Below are 11706 nucleotides of genomic sequence, written 5' to 3'. Positions count from 1 at the left end.
GCTGTGGCGGGCCACAATGATTTACCCATGCGAAAGTGCTTGATAAGTACTTACCATGGTAATCTGCTAGATGGAGGAGCGTCCTCACCTGGGATCTCTCCCTCCCTTTCTGGGCTTTTTCACTCCTGCCGTCACCAGTCTCTGCTGTAAACCCAGTGAAATATCTTCTGATTCCCTTTTTGCTAAACTCTCAGGGGAGTCCATCTTCTCCTTTGACTGCTCCAAGGATGAGGTAGGTGTAGCAACCGAAAGACCATGGGAAAGCTTTTAATCCGTTAATGGCTTTGTGTAATGGGCGCCATTCTATCAGAGCTCTCTGTAACATCGCCAGAATTATTGGACAAGGTCTAAAAGCAACATGCTTAAAATAGGCCTAGAGGCCCATATTTTGTATTGATGTTAATGAGAGCATATTAAATTCTCTAGGCTTCAAATTAGCCTACACCTTTTCTAAATCAGCCAACACGTTTTAAGATGAATGCAGCAGATTTTCTAAAGAAAGGAAGGTAACACTGTCTTTTGAGAGATCCAAAAGTGTCTATAGATGCTGCACAGATAAACTACTGACTATCAGTAACATTTTAACTACCTACTACCTTTACCCTAACCTTAACCTTACCCTAACCTTAACCTTACCCTAACCTTAACCTTACCCTAACCTTACCCTAACCTTAACCTTACCCTAACCTTAACCTTACCCTAAACTTACACCTTACCCTAACCTTAACCTTAATCCTAACCTTACACCTTACCCTAACCTTAACCTTAATCCTAATTTACACCTAACCTTAACCTTAATCCTAACTTTACACCTTACCCTAACCTTAACCTTAATCCTAACTTACACCTTACCCTAACCTTAACGTTAATCCTAACCTTACACCTTACCCTAACCTTAACCTTAATCCTAACCTTACACCTTACCCTAACCTTAACCTTAATCCTAACCTTACACCTTACCCTAACCTTAACCTTAATCCTAACCTTACACCTTACCCTAACCTTAATCCTAACCTTACACCTTACCCTAACCTTAACCTTAATCCTAACCTTACACCTTACCCTAACTTTAACGTTAATCCTAACCTTACACCTTACCCTAGTTTGTTGAAAGTTTGTTTGCATTTTGTTGATAGAAGTATCAATAAAACATCTAGAGATGGAAATTAAGACTCTCAAAGTGAACTGTAACGGGAGGAATTAAATACTTTTTCCATATGGAATTTTTTTGTACCAACAATCACAAATTATATCATCACTTTAAAAATGACTTCCCAAGTAATGTCAAATGTCTTAGCACGACTTAGCACAACATTTTACGTTTCTAACATAATCCTGCTAGGTTGAGAATAGAAGTGTGGTCTATAGCATATGAACCTGTCTTGTGATGGGGACCACAGTAGTCTGAACAAGAAACACAGAACCAAAAAGTGGGATATTAGGGAAATTCAGATGTCTGTGAGGGTGAACTCACTGATATTGATGTATTGTGACAGTATGTGTTTCTGGACTAAGACACTACTATCAGCCTAAGGGGGGGTACGTCCCAGGAATGGGGGAGCTGTGGGAACACTGCTAGCCAGCCAGGTGTGTGGAAGATAATCGGACACACACGCTCCTGGCAGCACATCTGGAGTGGGAGTTGGACTGATTAACTGGTAGATTTTGGAAAACACATAAAAATCACCTGCATCACATGCGCTCTCTGGAAGAGCAAATGGGAATTTGGACGCAGGAAAACAATCCATTCCTTTCCTATTTCAATCTGTCTATTCATACCTTCCAGCAAACCACATTCATTAGATGGACGGAAATCCCTTGGAATGAACGCTCATAAGCGTCCTTTTCATTCCATATAATTCAGGATTTTCTAACAGCATGTGTGGAACCATGAGAAACCAACTACAGAGTCACATGAGGTGAGTAGTGTCATGGTTGCCCTTGGTGTTGAGGGCTGACAGGCCTGAGACATGCAAGCAACATTGCTTCCACTTAGTTGTAACATGTGTCATGTGCTGTTTTTATAAAGGTACATGGGTTTGTAAAACAACAGGGGAGTGAGACTGACCCCCTGAAATGACGTTCCACGGTGCTAGTCAGGGGGACTGTGCCAGTTTGTGTTTGTGTGTGACATTTGTGTGTGCGTGTGTGTGTGTGTGTGTGTGTGCGTCCTTGTGTGTGTGTAAGGAAAAGGGTTCGAGAGTTATCTCTCCCCGCAGTCCCCAAGTGAAACCTTTACAACCTCTCAGAAGAAAACAAAATTGATAACATTTCGCAAAATTAAATGCACCTGCTGGAGCAAGCAGAAAAATATAAACGACTGAATTAATGTCTAAAAGTATGGCCGAGGCCAGCTTACTTCAGAGAGGGGGGCTGGGGAAGGAGGGAGTTCTGAGGGCCCCCTGGGGCCTGGAGAAGGAGATATGGAGGATGAGCTGTAACCCAATAAGTGCTGGTTGATAGTACCTGAGTGGGTCCTATGCTGGGCTACACAACACTGGATTAAACACAATAAACTGGGTTTGGCATCTAAACGGAGAAAAACACTTTTTGATGAGCTGTAATCGCTGCTTGTTTCGCATCATTTTAGAACGTTCTTCTATCACTTAAATCCTAGACTATTTAATGTCCAGATGTGACACATTTAATGTCCAGATGTGACACATTTAATGTCCAGATGTGACACATTTAATGTCCAGATGTGACAAGTTTAATGTCCAGATGTGACACATTTAATGTCCAGATGTGACACATTTAATGTCCAGATGTGACAAGTTTAATGTCCAGATGTGACACATTTAATGTCCAGATGTGACACATTTAATGTCCAGATGTGACACATTTAATGTCCAGATGTGACAAGTTTATTCTGCCACTGCTTAACGGATTGGATGCCTGATACGAATGTGGCTTAAAAATAACCAGTTACTTAATAAAGTCTCCACTGGCAAGGAAACACATTTCATGTCTGGCTACAATCATGAAAAGCAAATATTTCCTTCTATTCTGGCTACTCAGAATGGACTATTCGTCTGAGTCAGTTCTTTCCCAGGTTCCGTATTGATTCTTATTTTGGAGTAGCGTAAACTCAACTTAGGAGATAAAACATTTGAGTCCCAGTGAACTGGAGAGAACTATGTTCCGCACATTCAGATTGGCGTCTTGGCTGGATAAGATATGAATCCCCCCCGAGAAGAAGACTTGGGTTAGAATATCTTATTTTCCTTCTCCATTAAAAGGTGATGACCTCATGTCGGTGTCCAGGTCTGAGTTCTCTCTGCTGAGGACACCATCATCGTTACGCCAGGATCTGCTCATGCAGCCTTTACCAAATTGTGCTTTCTGCATTTTTTTGCTATCTCCTGATTAAATGAGCAGCAGAAGGACAGGATTGCTTCCTGTCACTTGCTAAACCTAGTGGCTACCTTATATGAATCTAGATATACTGTACTTCTGGATACCACGCATTGCCTCACATATGTTACGATACAACTGTTTGATAATACAAGTCGCAACCTATGATATTGTGATATCATCACAGTGTTGACATTAAACTTAATTCAACTACATTGCAAGGTTTAGGTAAGACTCATCTACCTGCTCAAGAGTAAATGTTCAAAAGGTAAAAGGAGATGGCTGAAGTTTCATTTGCTGATGTGCTTGGAAGAGCCATGTGCTTGTTCCCCGTCTTTAAAACCCACCTATAGGGGCAGAGCTTTTTTTTATACACTTTCTGGATTGTAGGGTTTATTCATGTTTTTAGTGTTTGTTTATAACTCTGCCTCAAAAACAAATATTGTCTTTGAGACCTACCTTCAACTGTCCCATTTCTGTTGCGTTTGTTACAGTGCAACAAGTCTGCTCAAACGATTAATACCGTCATTCAGTCCCTTGTTCTCCTCGACTCAGCCACCCGCTCTGTCTCCATAAGTCTGAATCTACCATCATGATCTGTTTACTTACAATGTCTAGCTTGTTTTAATTTCACATTTGACATTTGAATCATTAAGCCAATGCTCTCATCAAAAGATTCTTATTCATTTTAAGGAATTTTGGTGGGACAACCGCACAACTCAAAAGCAGTGAGTGAATAATCCTCAGTGATGTATCTATCAGATCTATCAAGTCAGCGCAAACAGACTGATTAAGGACTAACTAATAATAATACAAATTGCAAGTGTTGTTTCACGAAGGAAACTTTATGGTTCTATTTTTTATTCTGTCATGTTTACTCCCATGTTTACTCACTCTTTCTCTCTCTCTGGAGGGTCAGCTCCATGTCAGCCCTCTGGCTCTTTCCGCTCCATCTGCCACCTCCTGTCTCTCACTCCTCTCATCACCTCCTTCTCTGTCTAGCCAGTCTCACTGTCTCTTCACGCCGTTGTGACTTCGCTGGACTGTACACTGTATGTGCTCGACCGGCAGTTCATACATCACGCCTTACGTCACAATACTGTTGTAAATGTTCCTTTTGGGGTTGACGACCAACTGAGAAACCCACTCAATGCTTCCTCATTGGGAGCAGATGAAGATTTAGTCTAAAGCGCCTTACCAGGGCTTGAAAACATGATACCACCTCTACGAAAGCAAACAATTTGAAGCTAAACCTTTTATCATCATTTTGATGTAATCAAATTGATTTTAGATGCAGTATAATGTTAACTAGCTAGTAAATATTGAGGCGAGTCCACAGAATGTTTGCCAGCAAACATTGGTCGGTATGGCTATATTGACAGTACAGTATTTGCTAGTAAAGTATGTTTGATAATATTATACTGACTGCCATGTTTCTTCATCTAAATATTGCAAGTTTAGCAATGTTGTTGTATTTCGAAGCTCCTATTGTCAAACTGTAATCAGCCCCTTTAAAGTTATCGTCAGTTTAGCCAGGGTCTATTGAATGTTAGTGACCATGGAAATGATGCGACCGATGATTGTAAATTAGAATTTGTAATGATGCAATAGTGGAAACATCTTTCTACCCGCTTGGGTTGTGGCAATGTTCCTGGTTATCGTTACCATTCAACCACTTATTACTTCCAATCCTTTTCCCATTCACCGTTTCTGTTTCTCTGACGATGAGTGTGTGTCAAGGGAAACAGTAAAGAAAGGGCCTTGTTTTCTTCCAGCTCTGTCTGTCTTGTGATTGCTTCCACTGAGTCTGGGGGAATTCTCTCTTTCCCCCTCCATCATTTTTCCTCCTCTCCTTCTCTGCGTGGTCTGACTCAGGTTGCAGGTTTTTATGTCTAGGCCTTCCAACCCTGTCCCCCCACAGACTGGTGTTGAAGACAGGGCGTTACCCAAAGTTATTGACCTCTTCAGCTGGGACTATGCCTAATAGAAAAGTCTATTTACTTTTATTCGTTTTAACTTTGACCTTGGCCTTGGTAATTATAGACTTCAGGTTGAGGACGATGACTAAATGTAATGATGCTGTTGAATTAGTCACGAAATACTCAACAATCAGCTTAAGATTGCTGTTCAACCTGCATTACTCCATTTTCCAGATAATTTGAAATCGTTTAGAATATTTGTGATCTTGCCATGTCTCAACCTGTTTTGAAAATGGTGTAGTATTTAATTTCATAAACAAGAATCTTCTGTGAACATATCATCCGGAATAATTTGGTGCAGGGGTCAATACTCCAGCCTGTCACATTCTTTGTTTTTCACTACCACCTAGCTACTTATACTTTCCCTAATCAATACACATTTTCTCTGTTTAATTGTTCTTCAGTACCATTACGTTTCAAAGGTGTTTTCTTCTCTGCACTCTTTCTTAATCGTACACACATATATACACACAACCATTTTATGGATCTCTATACTTTTAGGGACACAAAAAGTTATTCCCATTCAAAATATAATCTACCCTGTCCGGGAAGCCAAACCTCAATTTAAACTCTAACCTTAAACTCCCAAAAACCCTAACTTTGTTTTACTGTCTGTGGTCATCACCAGTTTACTAAAATGGGAATACATGCACAGACGCCACACACGACACATAAACACACACATGGTCACACACCACACACCACTCACACGTGGATAGCAGATGGGACTGTGATGGTTATGCCACTTGGTTTTGTTGGAATATGTTTCACAGGCATGACAGCTCCATTTTGTCCCCAAAGATCTCAAGCTGCTATACCGGAGTTCACACACTCACACACATGCACAGACACACACACTCACGCACACACACACACACACACACAAACACAGAAACACGTAAGGTCATTAAAATTAATTCTCCTTAAAAACCGTAACCCTATCTTAACCCTAACCTCCAAATCCTCACCTTAACCCTAAATTGTAACAATAGCCCCTGTTCTAAAGTCCTAACCTGAATTTATCCCCTAAGTGGAAAATAACAGTTTTTCCTCATTGGCACTGGCAAAACGTCCATACTAAAATAATTTTTCTACATTTCGCTCTCCTGTGTTTTTTTGAAATCCTCACATGAATAGCAGTAAAGGACATACAAACACAAGGACTCTTGTTAAACTGCTCCGAGGTTATGTTGACTACTTAGTGTCCTTTTGTGCGAGATGCAAACCATAAGTTATTGAATCTGTGTGTGACGACGGGGTCAGTGTACAGGCATGAGGATGGGGATTTATCTGTCATGTCTGAGGTCCGGTCTTAGAGCTGTACATTTAAGCCTTCAGCCTAGCTGGCCGAGTAGGGCACATCTTCAGAAGTGAATTGCACTCAACGGAAGTGGCCCTTTTTTCCGACTTATATTTGCGGGTAAATTATGCAACCTAATGGATGCTCCTCTGTTCTTCTCTGTTGAGATGTAGAGAATGCATCGCATTGTTGGGGATTATGGAGGGTTGCAGGGGGATGAAGGGATTTAAGAAAGAGAGAGACAGAGAGAGAGAGAGAGAGGGAGAGAGAGAGAGGGAGAGAGGAAGGAGGAGGGGAGACGGGGTATCTCCAGGGGAAAGATGGAGCCAGCGACTTTAGAGACATAATCCTGCCTGTTTCCTGCCGAGAAACCTGTCTGTCTGTTGGTCTGTTTCTCTCTTTCTCTGTTACACACACACACACACACACACACGCAGTCACATAGTCACATTTTACCCTGCTAGCATGGCCATAAGCACCCAACACACATGCATGGAGGAGCCCAAAAGGAACAGGAGAAGCAGAAAATGTCTCTTCAAGCTGAAGTCAAAAGGGCGCAGTATGCTTTCCTGAACAAAGAGCCCAGCAGACCAGCAGTGCAGGACTTCGGGCAGGACTTCGGGCCAGAGAGCTGGTGACCATATTGCAGCCCACAGAGATCCTTGTCTCCATGGCTACTCTTGATATGGCCAGGTGATCCAGGTTCACCCAGACTAACCTGCCTACTGAACATCTTCGCTAATTCACTACTGATTCGTGACCGAAATGGACTAAATGAATAAAACAACGAAAACTATAGGGCGCCCAGATCAATGTTACACATTAGATTAGCCAGATGCCACAGGGTAAATCCCGGCTGTCCCCAAGCCATAAATTCATCACACTCAAGCGGTAGCCATCGTGTCGTTCATACATACACATAGGCCTTTTAAATGACTAATGGCTTTCATAAAGTGCGATCAGCGGTTGGCGTTAGAGACAGATGCGTTACAACGTTCCACAACAGCAAGGTGTTACCAGAACACTGTCCTAGTAATGACTCAGGTCGGCGATGCTGTGTTGCCCAAACGCTGACCACAGGCACAGAGTGGGTAGATGTTCAGGAACAATGTGCCTCTCACGGACATAGCTGGAATCGATGCCTCTTTTATTCTTGTGATAGACCCGTGGTAATGAAGTTAAAACCATATAAATGAACATGCAGCAAATAACGATGCCTCTTCAATGGAAATCTAATTTACTCTGTGCTGGCTTGCTGGTACAAACTATTGATTCCGGAGGGGGATTCTTAAATCTGGTATTTGTTTTTAGCTCACATTCAATTTGGATTCTTGTCGCTGTCTTCCTTCTCTATCTGTCTCTCACTCTCTCCTTTATCCAATACTCTTATCTTTGTAGAAGCACTTTCTGTCATATGCTGTCTTTTTCAAGTGTTATATTCTCTCTCTCTCTCTCTCTCTCTCTCTCTCTCTCTCTCTCATATATATATATATATATATATATATATATATATATATATATATACACACACATACAAACACAATCACACACACACTTCACCTGTTGTATTTGAATCCACAAATCACATTTACATTCAAATAGGATTCAAGCACTACAAAGCCAGATATTCACATACACTCACATACACACACACACACACAGCAAAAGTACCTTATGATAATGGCTGAAGACAAAATCATTGAGTTAAATTTGTGTGCATACACTATATACAATACTGCTGATAGTTAGAGAAAAAACACAGATACATTTTCATAACCCTAAATATAACCCGTATAAATATAAGCCTACAGAGGCATTTTGAAAGTCATTGCATGCAATAAGTCATGACTTTTTACTGCTTCATGTTTCCATATAACGTCAATCCTGACTGCTCACTATGTTTTGTATTTTCATGTTGCGTCAGGACATTCGGGTGAAAGGTAGGAAAACAAGCAAACGACACACACACACATCTGTTGTAACTTCCTGTGGACGAAGATGGTTGACCTGACAACGTCAGTGACATGATGAGTTGTGTTTCGTATCTCTGAACTGAGACAAAGGGATGGGACCACCTGAGGCAGAGATGAGATCCTCTCCTGTCCTCGTCATTGTGTGGCTGGACCATATGACAGATACCAGACCGAAATAATTTGATCCCAGCCCCGGTTCGGCCTGCTTGGTCACTCCGTTACTCAGACAGCGCACACACACACGCACGCACGTACGCACTCAGGCATACACAAACCCATGCGTATGCAAACACAGACTCTCACTCTCGAATGCAACTTTATTAAATATAAAACACACCACAGGACGTCTTCTAATGTCATTCTGTGTGAAGTGAATGAACTCAACATTAAACAGTGATAACACTGAAAAGCAGACGCTCTTCATTACCTTTCATCTCCTATAGCTCTGACATAAACAGCATGGCGAAAAATAATGAAGGCAGAGGGAGAGACTTGAATTCATCTCCATACGTCCAATTATTATCCATACGTGCTGTGCGTGGTTTGAACCACATCCAGGGGGAGGTCCTACAGGGGAGCTGCTGGTGATTGGGCCAGGGGCCAAAGGCTAGCCAGGCATAGGTTCATGACCTGGTGACCCAATGAGAACAGAGTTTGCAACCACATCACCTGTTATTTGCGTCATACAGTCTTAAAGTTACGGATGTTGATGGAGGTGAGCATGTATAGTCAATGTGACGGGAATCATAGTAGTTCATTGTTAATACAGATCATGGTCATTGTCCATTTTTTTATCCAACATCTCATACTAGGATTAAACAGTAGCTTTTTTATCCATTGCCAGCTCTAGTTTTTTTTGGGGCCCTAATAAAAATTTGATTTGGGGCCCCGTCTCCCCTATCGGTAGGTGGCTTCCTAGCAGTCGGAGGCCCCCTAGCAGTCCGGGGCCCTAAGCGACCGCTTATGTTGCTTAAGCCCAGAACCGGGCCTGTTTGAAGTTAACCCAAGATCAAAATGTTCTGGTAGGGAATGTCTACTTTGTTAAACGAACATGTGCAGTAACTCAATTTGCCGTGCACTCATTGTAAATAAAGCCACGTTCAAAACTTTGGCTGAGGGTAAAGTCAGAAAGACTTGGTCCACTTCGTTCTTAATATATTCTACTTTGGGGAACAAAAAAATGTACTGAGATCTGATGTTTCCTCGATGATGAAATGTGCAGAATATTGGCTGATTTCTGTCTTGCTCCTGAGGCTACCTTGCCCCTAGGCATCATATTCCCTTGGGTTATGGAAATAACGACCTGACACTTCAGATACATCTGCTATGTGTCTCTGAGTTCTATCTGTGTTACACATGTTAAATTATAATGTAGAATTCAAAGACCATTTGTAGTACTCAGAGAAATTACAAGATATCTTTCCCTGAGCAACTGGTATGAATTCATCTGAACTTATAATAAAGCTCAGTATTTGTACTGACTTGTTTGTGTTTTTTACTTGTTCATCTTTATTTTTCAACTGTACAGTTACATGTAAAGTACTTGGAGGACGACTGGTAGGTTTGATGAAGAACTGTTGTTTGATCCTCAGAATACAACGGTAGGCCACAAGCTTCTATCCAGACTAATTGGCCTAATAACCATTGGGGCTGGGGTCCACTCCAGTGTATTGTATCCCATTAACACAAGTTATCCCCCAACACACGCAATAAGTCAGCCCATGGGGTGAACACGCATGCCCGTTCCCTACTCCGGGGGAGATGACATCATCCCCAGCACTGTCTCTTCACCCCTGACCTCTGGTTTGTGGTTCCGCACATAAACGTCCCCGTCTGTAATATTATTTGGGTTGGCCCTGAAAGCCTCGGAACGGCATATGATAAGTGGATAAGAGGTTATTCAATTAGTAAAAGGACAGATTGATGCTACTCATTTGAAGAGAAAAAAGGGGAGTCGCTATGAGATGGGGAGAGGCGATGGGGGTTAGGGCTGGGGGGGGCAAAGGAGCAGGGTAGAAGGAGAGAGAAATGGAAGACGAAAGGGGGGCCCGGGGAGCAACAGTTTATTTATTCCACATTCATCTGGAATAACAATTTGACTAAGAGCACTGCTCCTCTCTCCATCGTCCCCTACCTCCCAACCTCCTCTCCCACTGGGCTCCTCCTTTTTATTACTGCCCAGGGTAATGGGGGGGGCAGCCGTCTGGTGGCTAGTTCTTGGGTGAGTGCTGGTGTGTGTGTATTTGTGTGTGTGGACTGGGGGACGGGGGGGGTATCAAAAGCAATTACTCTCCTGTGAAGACAGAGGCACATAAAAATATTTCCACATTTTTGTTTCTTTCAGAACATCCCTTGGCGTCTTCGCTTTCCGGTGTCGTTTTATATTCCACACCTATTTGCCCCTTTCTGTTACCATCCTTTTCTCTCGGTTCTCAGGGCTTGAGCGTGACTGTGTTTTCTTTTTCTTTTTTTTCTGATATGAATTCCCCCGTAGCGGTGACATTTCTCTTCTTTATTCACGGTCGCCAGTGCTGTTGTTGTTTTATGATGACGCGGTTTGCTGAGAGAGATGAAAGCAGGGAGATAAGTCGGGAACACAGAATGCATCTGTAGTGCACGTCTCTGATGGATGGTGTCATGTTTTTAATAGCTCTCCACTACTCTCAATTCTCACGCTGCATCGTTGCCAAAGGCACAAGACACTGGTCCGTGTCAGAGGGAAAGCCAGGGACAAAGTTTATGTGAGTGTGTGTTGGTATGTGTGTAGATGGATTCATGTATTCCGAGCACAGGCCTTCGTCTGCACAGGTTTGTGAGCCATAGAGTGTGTGAGAAGAATGAAAGAAAGAAAAAAAATGAATACTGTATTATGTCTTAGAATGTGTGTGTGTGTGTTTGTGTATAAATGTATAACTTAATCTCCATTTTCTCAGAGTGTTCACTGAATCCCAACATGAGGAAGATTTGCTGAGCGAGAGAGGGAGAGGGCGAGGTTGGGGGGAGGGAGCGGAGCGTGCGGAAGATAGGACCGTTTTTCTCAGGTGTGGTGAGGAGTTGAGAAACAGTTTCGGATGGGAAATCTAAAACGGCAGACGAGATG

Source organism: Esox lucius, chromosome 7, assembly GCF_011004845.1.
Source record: "Esox lucius isolate fEsoLuc1 chromosome 7, fEsoLuc1.pri, whole genome shotgun sequence".
NCBI classification, from domain to species: domain Eukaryota; kingdom Metazoa; phylum Chordata; class Actinopteri; order Esociformes; family Esocidae; genus Esox; species Esox lucius.
The sequence above is the reverse complement of the archived record's forward strand: the minus strand, read 5'-3'. Positions refer to the sequence as shown.